The sequence below is a fragment of the Pristis pectinata genome, chromosome 33, assembly GCF_009764475.1.
Source record: "Pristis pectinata isolate sPriPec2 chromosome 33, sPriPec2.1.pri, whole genome shotgun sequence".
Classification (NCBI taxonomy): Eukaryota; Metazoa; Chordata; class Chondrichthyes; order Rhinopristiformes; family Pristidae; genus Pristis; species Pristis pectinata.
This window is the reverse complement of record NC_067437.1, coordinates 2,017,501-2,033,262: the sequence shown is the minus strand read 5'-3', so window position 1 is coordinate 2,033,262 and position 15,762 is coordinate 2,017,501. Positions and strand designations below refer to the sequence as shown.

Sequence of the window (15,762 nt, the reverse complement as noted above, 5' to 3'; positions counted from 1 at the left end):
GACTCCCTCCAAAGCTCACTCACTGGTAAATATTGATCCACTCCTGGCGACCTCACCCCTGACAATACTGACCGACAGGTGTCATCCCACACTAAATATCGACAAGTCTGGGCCACTGTAAAATTGATTCACACCTGGGACCTCCCGTAGATACAATCCCACCACAAGTATTGACATACAGCTGTGGCCCACCTGTAAGTTTTGTCTGACATCTGGGATCTGCCTGTAAACACTGACACATTTGTCATTCCACTGTAAATAACACACATGGAGATGAGTCTTGTTATTAGCATTTTGTAAAGGGGTGCTTCTTGGCTCCCAATGATGCGCCTAGCACACAGTTCCCCACCTCTGTCTGCCTCTGCATGGCTACTGCCTGCAGGGTACACACTCACTCCCCACACACTCAATAGCTGCTGTCTGTACAGGAGCTCGACAAGGTCAAACAGCTGGTGCATTGCTGGATGACTTCATTCCAGAACACACACTAAACAGAAGCGGTTGAGGTAGGTCACTGATTCCTTGCTTTCGAGACACACTGTTCTCGCTCACTGTAACCTCCGTCTGACCAGCCACGTGCCTGATGGGATATCTGCAAAACGACAGCAATGCTGGCTGAACGTCTTTACTCTTGAAATATTTTTTTCCTTTGCATTGCCTTTCCAACTGGCTGAAGACACTTGCACTCACAGTGGTATCCTTCACTTCCCCAGGACACCTCAAAGCACTTTGCAGCCACTGTTTTAAAAGTAGCACAGTGGTGCACTGGCAAAGCTGCCTCACAGCTCTAGAGACCCAGGTTCAATCCCGACCTCCAGCACTGTCTGTGTGGAGTTTGCACGTCCTCCCCGTGACTGCGTGGGTTTCCCCTGGGTGCTCCGGTTTCCTCCCACATCCCAAAGACGTGCAGTTCACTGGGTTAATTGGCCGCTGTAAATTGCCCCCAGTGTGTGGGTGAGGGGTGGAACCTGGGGGGAGCTGATGGGGAATGTGGGGAGAATGAAATGGGTTAGGGCAAGATGAGTGCAAAAATGGGTGCACGAACGTTGTAGGTTGAATGGCCCATCTCTGAGCTGATTCTCTCTTCCTGTTTCTAAAGCCCTGTCACTTTGGGAATAGGCGGAAATGTGACGGCCAATTTACACAGCAAGACCCCACATAGACCAAGGTGAGGAGTCTTCACAGGTTGGGTGTGGAGAGGATGTTTCCTGTTGCAGGGGATCTAGAAATGTTCAAAAAGGGTTTCTCATTTACCAAGAATAAAGAACAGTACAGCACAGGAACAGGCCCTTCGGCCCATAATGTTGTGCTGAACTAGCGAAGCTAATGATGCCAAATTAAACTAAATCCCCTCTGCCTGCACATGGTCCATTTCCCTCCACCCCTGCACATCCATGTGCCTATCTAAGAGCCTCAATCACCTCTATCACATCTGCATCCACCACCACCCCTGGCAGCACATTCCAGGAACCCACCACTCTCTGTGTAAAACACTTGTCCCACACATTTCCTTTGAACTTGCTCCCTCTCACCTTCAATGCATGCCCTCTAGTATTAGACATTTTGACCTTGGGGAAATAGATACCGGCTGCCTACTCAGTCTGTGTCTCTCATAATCTATCAGGTGTCCCCTCAGCCTCTGCCACTCCAGAGAAAATAACCCAAGTTTGCCCAACTTCTCCTCATAGCACATGTCCTCTAATCCAGGCAGCATCCTGGTGAACTTCTTCTGCACCCTCTCCAAAGCCTCCACATCCTTCCTATAACTGGGCGGCTAGAATTGAATGCAATACTCCCGGTGCAGCCTAACCAGAGTTTTATACAGCTGCAACATAGCTTCCTGACTCTTGAACTCAATGCCTTGACTAATGAAGGCAAGCATTCCATAAGCCTTCTTTACCACTCTGTCAACGTGCAGACACTTTCAGGGAGCTATGGACTTAGACCCCAACGATGTCTCGCCATTAACAGTGGACTGTCCCTTTACATTTGATCTCCCAAAGTGCAACACTTCACACTTGACCAGATTAAACTTCATCTGTCATTTCCCCACCCATATCTGCAACTGATCTACATCCTGCTGTATCCTTTGGCAATCTTCTACGCTACCTACAACACCACCAATCTTTGTATCATCTGCAAACCTATTAACCCACCCATCTACGTTTTCATCCAGGTCAATTATATACCACAGACAGCAGAGGTCCCAGTACGGATCCCTGAGGAACACCACAAGTCACAGACCTCCAGCCCAGAATAAGTCCCATCGACCACTATCCTCTGTTTTCCATGGGCAAGTCAGATCTGAATCCAAACGGCCAATTCACCGTGGATCCCATGCATCTTAATCTTCTAGATGAGCCTATCATGTGGGACCTTGTCAGATGCCTTACTGAAATCCACATAGACAACATTCACAGCTCTACCTTCGTCAATCATCTTCATCACATCCTCAAAACTCAATCAAGTTAGTCAGACACAACTTGCCCCTCACAGAGCCATGCTGACTGTCCCTGATTAGACCATACTTCTCCAAATGCTCATAAATCCTACCCCTAAGTATCTTCTCCAACATCTTCCCTACCACTGATGTGAGACTCACCGGTCTATAGTTTCCAGGATTACCTCTATTTCCCTTCTTGAATAACGGAACAACATTAGCTACTCATCAGTCCTCCGGGACCTCGCCTGTGGTTAAAGAGGACGCAAAGATCTTAACAGATCAGTGTACCTTAAGTTCTGACCCTTTCTTTCTACAAACCCACCCTACATACAAACATGTACCCTATGTATACACACACACACTACTCACACACTACATACACACTACATGCACCCTATATATACACCCTACACACACCACAACACACACAAACTGCTGGAAACACTCAGAGTGTCTGTGGAGAGAGAAACAGAGTGACTCAGGCCTTTAGCTCAGTTTTGCTCTCCACAGGTGCTGTCTGACCTACTGAGCGTGTCCAGCACTTCCCAATGCAATGTCTGCTGTCCTGGGACCTTGAACTGAGCTTGGATGTGGTGGGACAGTCACCCCTGCTCATGGCAAACCTGCTGTCTCCATGAGGCTGGGAATAACTCACTGAATTCATTTTCCCCAGATGGTGCCACAGAATTCTTTGCGTTCATCCGCCAGACAAGGCTTCAATTTAATTCTCGTCTGACACTGCCGCACGTTCCTCGGCACCGGAAAAATCAGATTTGTGGAGCAGGGTTTGGACCCACGAGGCAGACATGCTGCCCTCTGAGCCATAGCCTCCGGAGGGTGGTATCAGGAGGGCTGGTGCTGTGTCCCTGCCCTAGATTCTGTCTCCCAGTCCCAGGAATGTTCTGTGACCTATCTGTGAAATAATTCATCTTTCTTTAATCCTGCCCCCCAGCAGGTTGAGAGGATCGCAGGAGGGAATCTCATGCACCGAGCCTGCGTCTGGTCTAACAGCTCTGCTGTCACAGCCTCAGGTTACCTGGTAGACGTCTTAATCCATTTGCTTTAATTATTCTCTTCCCTGCTCCTCCTGTCCTGCTGCTCCACACTAATCCATCTTGCTCATCCAGTTGACTTTGTCCTCTGCCTCTCCTCCTGTTCAGGGCCCCTTCTATCTCCACCAATAGCTCTTAAACTCTCAAAGTACTACCTCTGTCTGCTGAGCTCATACTGGTCTGACACACATACCCCTCTGGGTATCAGCACAGACAAGAAACCAAGCTTGCTTTCCCATCGCTAATCCTAGGGATTCAACTGCAAGGATCACGGGGTTGGGGTCAAGAGAAACCCTGGAGAAACAAAGGACTGCAGATGCTAGAATCTAGATGAAAAACACGATGATGCTGGAGGAGCTCAGCAGGCCAGGCAGCATCCGTGGAGAAAAGCAGGCGGTCAACGTTTCGGGTCAGGACCCTTCTTCAGGACTGAAGATGGGAAAAGGGGAAGCCCAATATATAGGAGGGAAAAGCAGAGCAGCGATAGGTGGACAAAAGAGGGGAGGCGGGGTGGGCACAGGGTGGTGATAGGTAGATGCAGGTAAGAGATAGTGATGGGCAGGTGCGGGGGAGGAGGGGAGAGAAGATCTGCTGGGAGATGGGTCAAAGGGAAGGAGAGAAAGAAAAAGAAGGTAGAAAAAAGTGGCTAGGGAAGGGAGGAAGAGAAGAAACATGGTGGGGGGGGGGGGTTACTTAAAGTGGGAGAATTTGATGTTCATGCCGTTAGGCTGCAAGGTTCCAAGACGGAAAATGAGGTGCTGTTCCTCCAGTTTGCGCTTGAACTTCTCCCAGCAGCGGAGGAGGCCGAGGACTGACACATCAGTGACAGTGCGGGAGGGGGAGTTGAAGTGACTGGCAACAGGGAGATGCAGGTCGCGGTTACGGACAGAGTGCAGGTGTTCTGCGAAACAATCACCTAGGCTGCGTTTGGTCTCACCAATGTAGAGGAGGCCACACTCGGAGCACCGGAGGCAGTAGATGATATTAAGGGAGGTGCAGGTGAATCTCTGTCTCACCTGAAAGGACTGTTTGGGTCCCTAGATGGAGGTGATGGAGGTGTTGTAGGGGCAGGTGTTGCACCTATGGCGGGGGCAGTGGAAATTTCCTGGGGTGGGAGCGGGATGGGTGGGGGTGGGGGGGAGGAGTGAATGAAGGAGTTGCGGAGAGAGTGGTCCCTGCGAAAGGCAGATAGGGTGGGGAGGGGAAGATATGCTGGGTGGTGGGGTCCCTTTGGAGATGGTGGAAGTGGCGGAGAATGATGTGTTGGACACGTAGGCTGGTGGGATGAAATGTGAGGACAAGGGGGATCCTGTTGGGTCTGGGAGGGGTGGGGGTGAGAGTGGAGGTGCGGGAAGTGGCAGTGATATGGGTGCGAGCTCTCGACAGGGGAAAGACCTGGTTAGAAAAGAAGTTGGACATCTCGGATGTCCTGGAGTGGAAAGCCCCATCATGGGAGCAGATGCGGTGGAGGCAGAGAAATTGAGAGAAAAGGAGAAACCCTGGCTGTGTTTGGTCTCTCCATACTACGCCATTGCAGTACTGAGAGAGTGCTGCACAGTTGGAGTTGTCTTCTCTCAGATGAGATGTGCAGTTGATGATCCCAAGCACCATTTCAATCTAATTTGGCTGATCAATCAAACTTCTACAAAAAGAATATCAAAGTGACTGTAGAACCTCTGATGCTTTTAATTTTACAAACTACTCCTTGTGCACAGAGGTTGATAAGTTTGAATTACTCTCTAGTTTAGACTTCTGGAACTGTACAGGTCAACTTGTCTGTGCTGGATCTTTGAAAGTGCTCTCCACTTAGTGGAGACACAAAAGATGGCGGATGCTGGAATCTGAAGCAAATAACCAAACTGGAGGAACTCAGTGGGTGGAGCAGAACCTGTGGAGGGAGGGGGATGGTCAATGTTTTGGGTCAAGACCCTGCATCAGGACTGAGAGTGTAGAGGGACGACAGCTGGTATAAAGAGGTGATGGGGGGGGTGAGACAGGGACTGGTGAGTGACAGGGGGAACCAGGTGAGCCGGGGGATAATGGGCAGATGAAGTCAGGAAGGAGTCTAGAGATGGAGGCTGGTCAGACAAGGAAAAAAAGAGCAGATATTTCCAGTTGGGAGGTCCCTTTCATGTAATCCCCTTCCCATCTCTGCTTCCTTTGTGTCTATGCTGTCTGGTTCCTTTTAAACAACTTATCTAATTTTTTTAAAGCTAACATTTTATCTACTTCCACTATCCTACAGCTTACTGCACAATTAAATTTCCCCTCATCTCTTGCCAACAATCATCAATATCTGTCTTCCAGTTATTCACCCACATCATGGCAAGGAAGCACCTCTTGGATCCCACTCCAGGTCAGCTCCTGCCCAGGACCCAGGACTGGGACCCCTTCATATCCCTCTGTCTCAGAGGCAAAAGGGGATGGAAACATTTAAAATTACTTTTACTTTCTGTTTTAATTTCCAAGTATTATAATTACTTTTTCATCCATTTTTTTTAAATTCATCTTACAATATCTCTGAATCTCGGCTCTTAAAATCAACGACATCTCTGGCAAGGCAGAAATCTCCCACACCCCCTATTTGCCATCTGTCAAAACCTGTCAGGATGTTCTGGAGACCAGGAGTCCTGTCCCTGTAAACAATTGCTCTCTGTGTCAAATTCCTCCTGATTTTGAATACTTCAATTAAATCTCCCCTCAGCTTGGTCAGCTGAAAAAGGAATAATCCCAATCTCTCTAACCTTTCCACATAGATCACTTGACCCACTAAATCTCTTGAGCAGTCTTCCCTCCAGTCTGGTGCCTCGGATTGTCACAATATTCCAGCTTGAGCTCCAGCGACTGAGTCAGATACACACAGTACAGAAACAAACCCTTGAGCCAACTTGGTCCATGTCAACCATCAACCACCCACCTACACTACTTCATTCTCCCCACATTCCCATCAACTCCCGCCAAGTTCTAGCCCTCACCCACACACTAGGAGAAATTTACGTTGGGATGTGGGAGGAATCCAGAACACCCAGGGGAAACCCACACGGTCACAGGGAGAATGTGCACACTCCACACAGACAACGCCGGAGGTCAGGGTTGTACCTGGGTCTCTGGAGATGTGAGGAAGATGTGAGGAATCATTCTCATGGGACAAGGACTCTTGGTGATTAAGTCAGCCTCATAATTCCGGCAGGTAGTCAACGAGCTCTCTGTACGTTTGAGAAGACAGGAGTGGGTTTTTCATGGGCATTGGGCCCAACCACTGCACAGACTCTCCTGCCCCATTGCCCCAAAACCCCAATACCCCACACCCTCCTCCTCACCGAGGCTGGTTACACAGGGTCCATCTCATTGGCTCCTCCGCATCCTCGAGGTGGGCAGTGAAGTCCCAGAGACAACTTGGCCTCAGGTGGTGTAACGTTGAGCCTTCACCTCCAGAACATCCTGACAGTCTTCGACAGAAGGCAAATGGGAGGGGGTGGAGCTTAGCCCCCTGTCAGAGCTGTCATTGATTTTAAGAGCTGAGATCCAGAGGTATTTGAAAATGGAGTAAAAAAAAATTATTAAATTATTTTTAAAAATAGGTAATCAAAATATACAAAAATGACTAAAACATTAAATAAAATAATTTAAAATCTTTCCTTCAGTCTTGCCTCCTAGTTGGCAGTGCCAATGCCCCCAGTGAAATGAAGGGGTCTTAGAACAGGACTGAGCTGGAGGAGGAGCCCTGGACTGATTCCTTGGCAACTGTGTGAAAATCGTCTCTCAGGCCCTGCACCAGGACCTGTTACTGACTTCAGTAAGTAAGATTTGCCCCTGTACAATGCGGGATGTCCGGAACCAGTGGGCGCCACAGGGGCTCGAGTGTGTTCTGGATAACAATGACCGTGTTATAATTTGAAACTGTAAGTAGTGTGTATCGTGAAGTGCTGTAATATAGTATTGATGTGATCCTGTAATCACTGAATAAACCACCTTTGGAAAAGGGAGAAAAGGGTTTTCTCCTGTGCATTTTGGGGTATCATTTCTACTGCATGAACTTCAATGTATTGACTTATTGTATGAATCTTATTGGACCAAACTTCGTCCCACTCCCATCCACTCCCAGTCCATGGATCCCAGTGAACCAAGCTCCCATTCTCTTCCAGTGCATAGATCCAAATGAATCAAAATTCTTCCTATCCAACGTTACCAGGGTATAATCACAATGGGAAAAACTCCTTTTCATACATTCCCAACATGGAGATCTGAAGCAAACTCCCTCCTTTCACTAGATCTCAACAGACTAAATCCTTACGCATTCACTACCAATGTGAACATCCAAAGGAATCAATCTCCTGGTGAACTCTAACTGACCAAACTATTGGGTTCCACTTGGAAACCATAATTCGCAATTCACTCACAAGGTATGAATGGAAATGAAATCGGCTCCATCCCACTTGTTCTGATAGGTGTACTTTACATCTCACAGGAGCACAGTGTAGGTTTACCAAAATGATGCTTGGTGTCTAAGGATTTAACTTTGAGGAGAAATCACACAAAAAGGGGGCTGTTTTCCCTAGAATTTAGAAAGTTAATCTAATCAAAGTTTCAAGAACTGATAGTGTGAAACCCTTCCAGTGGTTGGGAGGGTTTGGGCCGGACCCATGGATTCTAAGAACAGGAGCTAGGTGTTCGGGAACAAACGAAGGATCCGTCTGCACAGAGAGGATGGTGGGAGTGGGATACTTTCACTAACAGGAACTGATGCCAGGCTGAATTATTAATCTTAAATTTGATTAGTGGATTTTTGTTACCTAAAGTACATCACAGAATAGCTCTGATCTCAGTGGATGGCAAGACTGGCTCAAGGGGCTAAAGGAAAAACTATTCAGTCTGAGTGTTGAGGTCAACAGAATTGCTGACCACCTAGCTTAGCTCTCCAGCCTGAGACATTTGAAGACCTTTGATGGCCTTTGAAAGAACAAAAGCTAAAATCTCGGTGACAATCTATGACAAATGTTGGAAAATAGATAGAGGAAACAATGTTTCTTTAAAAGTAGGTTTTGAGTGGGCATCAGAATAAAATTAACTATTTACAAGGAAAAAAATCCCTGATCTGATGGTAATGACGGATTATTCTGCTAGTTATGCACTGCAACAGGAACTGGGGTTATTCCACCCACCTGATCCATGAGGGGTCTCAGTGTTCAGTTTTGCTATGTATTTGTTCTGTTTATATTCTTGATTCATCAAAGTGAAGGTCTATGCACAAATGACTAATCTCAGCAAGCAATCACGGATGAAGGGTTAGATTTCGAGTAAAGCTCCTTTTACAGTCTCCAGTCACACACTCCAAGGGCAGGAACAGCACAGGTTAGATACAGAGTAAAGCTCCCTCCACATTGTCCCACCACACACTCCCAGGGCAGAGAGAGCATGGATTACACAGAGAGTGAAGCTCTCTTGTCTTTGTCCCATCAAACACTCTGAAGACAAGTCAGGTGTGGGTTTATATGGTTTTTACAGAAAACCAGCAGTTTTACTGACACCTACTCTTTGTTTCCAAATTTTTGTGAACAGTCTGAATTCTCAGGATGGGACTTGAATGTTTTACCTTCAGATGTTTAGTCCTAGTTTCTGGTTGTGAGTTCAGTAACAAAGCCACTGCACCCTGCACTAAGTCCTCTTTGTTCCTCTAGTTCTTCAAACGACTTCACTTAGTGTACAACACTTCTCCAGATTGGGCCTCCCAACATATACCACCTCTCAAGAATACAGAATCACAACACAACTCACAAGTCAGCTCAAGCCTTCTTCATTATTCAGTACAACAATGCTGATCTTGGGTCTCATGCACATCCTCACCTGATCTCAATAGCCCTTGACATCCTTAGTGTCTCAGATCTCAGTTTTGAGTATTGGTATTGGTTTATTATTGTCTCTTGTACTGAGGTCCAGTGAAAAACTTGTCTTGCATACCGATCGTACAGATCAATTCATTACACAGTGCAGTTACATTGAGTTAGTACTAGAGTGCATTGATGTAGTACAGGTAAAAACAGTAACAGTACAGAGTAAAGTGTCACAGCTACAGAGAAAGTGCAGTGCAATAAGGTGCAAGGTCACAACAAGGTAGATTGTGAGGTCATAGTCCATCTCATTGTACAAGGGAACGGTTCAATAGTCTTATCACAGTGGGGTAGAAGCTGTCCTTAAGTCTGGTGGTACGTGCCCTCAGGCTCCTGTATCTTCTACCCAATGGAAGAGGAGAGAAGGGAGAATGTCCTGGGTGGGTGGGGTCTTTGATTATGCCGGCTGCTACACCATACTGATCAGCCAGAGCCTTCTGAGGGAGAAAATTCTAAAGATTCATTACCTTCTGAGCAAAGAATTTCTCCTCATCTCAATCATAACCAGTCAACTTCTCATCTCAAGGCAAGGCTCCTTGTTCTAAACTCTTCACCTGAACAAAACTCTCCAGACAACCCCTCAGAATGTGAATGTTGCATAGAACATAGAACAGTGCAGCCCATCGTTGGCCAGTGAAGTCTGCGCCAAACACAATGCCAAATTAAACTATCATATCTACTTCCACCACCACCCCTGGCAGCACGTTCCAGGCACCCACCACTCTCTTTGTAAAAAACTTTCCCCACACATCCCCTTTAATCATTCCCCCTCTCAATTTCAATGCATGTGCTCTGGTATTCAACATGTCTACCCTGGGAGAAAGACCCTGACTGTCCACCCTATCGTAATACCTCTCATAATATTATAGACCTATCAGGTCTAAGCATTACAGTAACTTCTTATTTAAACATCAGTGAGTGTAGGCCGATCCTTCTCAATGTATCTTTGAATGGCAATCTCCCAGCCCATGAATTAATCCAGTGACTCTATGTGGACTTCCCTCCAAAGCATTAAACATCATTCAATTAACATCTCAGCATGTTCTTGGTCACTTCATGAGGAGCCATATTGCTACGTTGTCCTGACTATATTTAAAGCTTTTAACCAGACTTCCAGAGTCACTTTAAACATTTTCACTTGAATATGTGACCAGTCTGTTCAAACTCCCAGTACCATCCAATGTTCAGTTGAGCTCTCCGGTTTACTCAAATTAAAAGATTACATTTAATCACTTTTTATATCTCTTTGCACCCAATGGCATAATTTTGAAGTGAAGTTATTCCTGTAGTCACTACAGTAATATAGGAAATGTGGGAACCAATTTGTACACAACAAGCTCCACAGACACCAACATAATAAGGACAAAATAGTCTGCTTTTGCAGAACCATAACAGTGTAGGAACAGGGTGATATCAATGTGTTGGGGAAATGGGCTAAGACGTGGCAAATGGAGTTTAATCCGGATAAATGTGAGATGTTGCATTTTGTGAGCACGAATGAGGCTAGGACATATACCAGGTCCTTGGGAGCTGAGGGACCTTGGTGGCACTCCAGGTATCTAACATGGTTAAGAAGGCATATGGGATGCTGGCCTTCATTTTGTAATTGGATACAAGAGCAGGGAGGTTGTGCTCCAACTTTATAAAACATCGGTCAGACCTCAGCTGGAGCACAGCGTGCAGTTCTGGTCACCACACTGTAGGAAGGAGGTGACTGCATTGGAGAGGGTGCAGAGGAGATTCCCCAGGATGTTGCCTGGGATGGAGTGTCTCAGTGATGAGGAGAGACTGGAGAGGCTGGGTCTGTTGTCCCTGGAGTGGAAGGGGTTAAGACAGGAAATGGCTGTGGTGTATAATTTAGGAGGCGTATAGAAAAGGTGGACTGAAGGAAACTTTTCCCCATATCAGAGGTAGGTCAAACTAGAGGACACAGATTTCAGGGAAGGGGGAAGAGATGTAGAGGGAACCTGAGGGGGATCTTTTCACCCAGAGAGCGGTGAGTACCCAGAACACACTGTGAAGAGAGTGGTGGAAGCAGAGTCACTGACAGCAGTGAAGAAATGTCTACACCAGTACTTGAATCACCCAGGTATGGAAGGCTACAGCCAAGTGCTGGAAGATGGTATTAATGCAGACGGGTGCCCACTGGTTGGCATGGACACGGTGGGCCGAATGGCCTGTTTCCATGCTGTGTGACTTTATGACTCTAAACATGCCGGCCGTCAAGTGCCCATCAATACCAATCTCCTTCACTAGGACGTGGTCTGTAGCCTTCATTAGTGAAGTAAGTACTCTCAGATGTTGTGAGAATACCTGCCTCCACCATCCACTGGTGCATTCCAGATTCAAACCACCCTCTGTGCTCTAGGGCAGCACAGTGGTGCAGCTGGTAAAGCCACTGTCTCACCCTGCCAGAGACCCGGGTTCAATCCTGACCTCTGGTGCTGTCTGTGTGGAGTTTGCACGTTCTCCCTGTGACCACGTGGGTTTCCTTGGGTGCTCCAGTTTCCTCTCAGATTTGGACTCAGATTAGTTTATTGTCGTACATACCAGGGTGCAATGAAATTCCTTGCTCACGTGAAGCTCACGGAGAAAACAGTGTACATTGTAATAATAAACACAGCGACGAGTGCAGAACATCAGAATGGTGCAGAGACGGTAGTGCAGTCTGAGGTCGTGCAGACAGAAATGTTAAAGTGACAATAATGGAATAACCGAGAGAGGGAGAGTTAAGAATCCGAGATTGTGGCAGCACCACTGGGAAGGGAATGTGAAAGAGGGAACTGGTTCAGGAATTAGTTTAATAGACCACTGTAAATTGTCCCTTGTGTGTAGGTGAGAGGCAGCATCAGGGGAGAGTCGATGGGAATATGGGTTAGGGTAGGATTCGTGTAAATGGGTCGTTGATGGTCGGCGCAGACTTGGTGGAACAAAGAGCCTGTTTCTGTGCTGTATGTCTCGAATGACTTTATGAAAAAATTCTTCCTCAGATCCCCTCCAAACCTCTCACCATAAACCCACACTCTCTAGTTTTAGACACCTTTGCCATAGGGAAAGGTTTCCTACACTCTACCCTGTCTATGATCTTCATAACTTTCTACATCTCAATCAGATTCCCCCTCAGCCCCCTCCACAAACTCAACCTCTCCATTCTCTCCTTACAGAATCGTAGAGTTAACAGCACAGAAACAGGCCCTTCAGCCCAACTCGTCTGTGCTGACCAAGGTGCCTCCCTGAGCTAGTCCCATCTGCCCATGTTTGGCCCGTGTCCCTCTAAACCTTTCCTGTCCATGTACCTGTCCAAGTGTCTTTTAAACATTGTTATTGTACCCGCCTCTAGCACTTCTTCTGGCAGCTCATTCCACACACCCACCCTCTGGGTGAAAAAGTTTCCCCTCAGGTTCCTTTTAAATCTTTCCCCTCTCACCTATGTCGTCTTGTTTTAGATTCCCCCCCACCCCCCACAGCAGGAAAAAGACTGTGTCCGTCTACCCTATCTCTGCCCCTCATGATTTTATAAACCTCCATAAGGTCACCCCTCAGCCTCCTTCTCCACAGGGAAAACAGTCCCAGCCTATCCAGCCTCTCCCATAACAAGCCCTCCAGTCCCAGTAACATCCTCGTGAATCTGTTCTGCCCCCTTTCCAGCTTAATGACATCCATCCTGTAGCTGGACAACCAGACCTACATACAGTGCTCCAAGTGTGGTCTCACCAACATCTTGTACAGTTGTAACATGACATCCCAACAAAAACTCCATTCTTGGCAACATCCTGGTGATTCTCCTCTGTAACCTCTCTGGTGCTGGGAAGGGACATACACTAGTCCCATGGCACTGGGAAGAACAGACTTCCTCAAGACATTATAACACAAGAGGACATCGTCTAGTCCATGCTGGTGAACCATTCAGATCCACTCTCTCACCATCTGCCTAGACCTCATTTACCTCTAGCGCCTGCCCAAATCCCTTGTGAAACCACTGATCCCCTTCACTTCCAGCACTCTGTTGGCAACAAAGTCCAAACCACTGCATAAAGAAGTTCTTCCTCACGTCCACCTTATGTATCTTTCCCTAAGCCTTAAGTTTGTGCCCTCTTCTCGTTACTACCATCGGGGAGGAGGTACAGGAGCTGAAGACCCACACTCAGTGTTTCAGGAACAGCTTCTTCCCCTCTGCCATCAGATCTCTGAACGGTCCATGAACCCATGAACACTACCTCACTATTTCTTTTTTTTTGTACTATTTATTTATTTCTGTAATTTATAGATTTTCTGTCTTGCACTGTACTGCTGCTGAAAAACAACAAATTCCACGTCATAAAGTCAGTGATAATAAACCTGATTCTGATTCTGACACTTCACAGTATGAAATTCCATCTGCCACTTGTCTGTTCATTCTGCTAGCCTAACTGTGTCCTCTTGTAACCAATCGGTATCAACTGTATCCACTCATTGATGCCAACACAGAATTAAGATGCAATATAACTGTGTGACACTCTGTGGAAAACCACAGTCCAACAAAGGTTATTTATAAACTATGTGAGGAGTTTCTTCAGACAGGAATTATGTTGCCTCCTGAGCCCAGTATTGCTAATGGTTTAACACAAAAAAGTGCTGGAGGAACTCAGCAGGTCAGGCAGTGTCGATGGAGGGAAATGGGCAGTCAACGTTTCGGGTCGAGATGGTTTGTTGGTCTATTTGTTGCTTTTGACTTACCTCTTGTTGGAGGTACCTCTTGTCCTTTCTTTACTGAGGCCTTTCATTATCTTTCACAGCTAACAACTTGCCAAGGGTGGGTTGGTATTTTGGGACAAGTGACCTGTCGTTCATTGGAAACCCTCAGAATGAAAGGGAGGGAAAAGGCTCAGGAGTGGAGATCTGACTCCAAGAGGCAGGGTTAATCCAGCTTAATACATTGAGGTAGAAGTGGAGGCAAGGTGGAACCAGTTTAAATGGAAGAGGGAAGAGTGAGGATCAGGAGCAGGACTGACGCAGTTCTGCCAACAGAGGTGAGACCAACCCAGGTTAAAGGGCAGAGGTGAGACTGACCCAGGTTAAAGGGCAAAGGTGAGATTGACCCAGGTTGAAGGGCAGAAGTGAGACTGGCACAATTTAATGGAGAGAGTTCCGGGCAAGTGTAATTTCCTACCAGCAGCAGATATGGTGATTGTTCTTATAAAAGGTAAGGATCAGAATGGGAAAGTTCTTTTTGTCTTGATGTGGAGACAATGGAAGAGCAATGAATCCATTACAGACTTTACTCATGTTTTGTTAATTGCATGTCTTTAATTAGAGTTATAATGAGAGCCAGAAGTGTGGACGGGAGGGGGTGGAAGGGCCAGCGGTGTCTCGGACACAATGGGGGGAACTCCATCAGAGATCAAAGGAGCTAAACGAGGAAAGCAGGTACAGGAAAAGGATGAGGAGCGGAGTGAGGCTGGAGGGGAAGAGAAGCACAGAGAAAAGGAGTGGGGGGAAGAGAGTGCACACACACAGGGAGGGGAGGGGAGAGAGTGCACACACACAGGGAGGGGAGGGGAGAGAGTGCACACACACGGGGAGGGGAGGGGAGAGAGTGCACACACACAGGGAGGGGAGGGGAGAGAGTGCACACACACAGGGAGGGGAGGGGAGAGAGTACACACACATGGGGAGGGGAGGGGAGGGAGTGCACACACACAGGGAGGGGAGGGGAGAGAGTACACACACACGGGGAAGAGAGGGGAGAGAGTGCACACACATGGGGAGGGGAGAGAGTGCACACACATGGGGAGGGGAGGGGAGAGAGTGCACACACATGGGGGGAGGGAGTGCACACACACGGGGAGGGCAGGGGAGAGAGTGCACACACATGGGGGGGAGGGAGTGCACACACACGGGGAGGGGAGGGGAGGGGAGGGGAGAGAGTGCACACACATGGGGGGGAGAGAGTGCACACACACGGGGGGGAGAGAGTGCACACACACGGGGGGAAGAGAGTGCACACACACGGGGGGGGGAGGGAGTGCACACACACGGGGAGGAATGAAAATGTGAAGTAGATACAGAAAGAGACCAGAGGGGGACAGAGACGGGATGTAGTTAGTGCAGGGAAAGAAAGGATGAAATGGGATGAGGCAGAGAGAGAGAGAGAGAAGGGGGGCAGTAAGTAAGAAGAGAAAATGTGAGAGGGGAGGGGATAAAGGGTGAAGGGGCTGTATGGGGAGTGAACAGGATGAAAAAAGGTGCAGGATTAAGGAAAGGGGAAGGGGATGGGAGGGGGGGAGGAGGGGAGAGTCAGGGGAGGGGAAGAAAGGACAATATGTGGGGGAGGTGTAATATGGGCTGAGGGGTATCGTAGGGGAGGAGGGGAAAATCGGAGCAAGAGAAACGTGTGAAG

At 47.6% G+C, this 15,762-nt stretch overlaps 1 protein-coding gene across 1 annotated transcript in view; it reads right to left on the bottom strand.

The window, feature by feature from the left end:
- syt3 (synaptotagmin III) overlaps positions 1 to 15,762 on the bottom strand; it is an 88,959-nt gene that overhangs the window by 72,251 nt on the left and 946 nt on the right. The window contains exon 2 of the mRNA XM_052043118.1: positions 6,816 to 7,013. The gene's annotated coding sequence lies outside the window, so the exon portion shown is untranslated. The remainder of the gene's footprint in view (positions 1 to 6,815; positions 7,014 to 15,762) is intronic.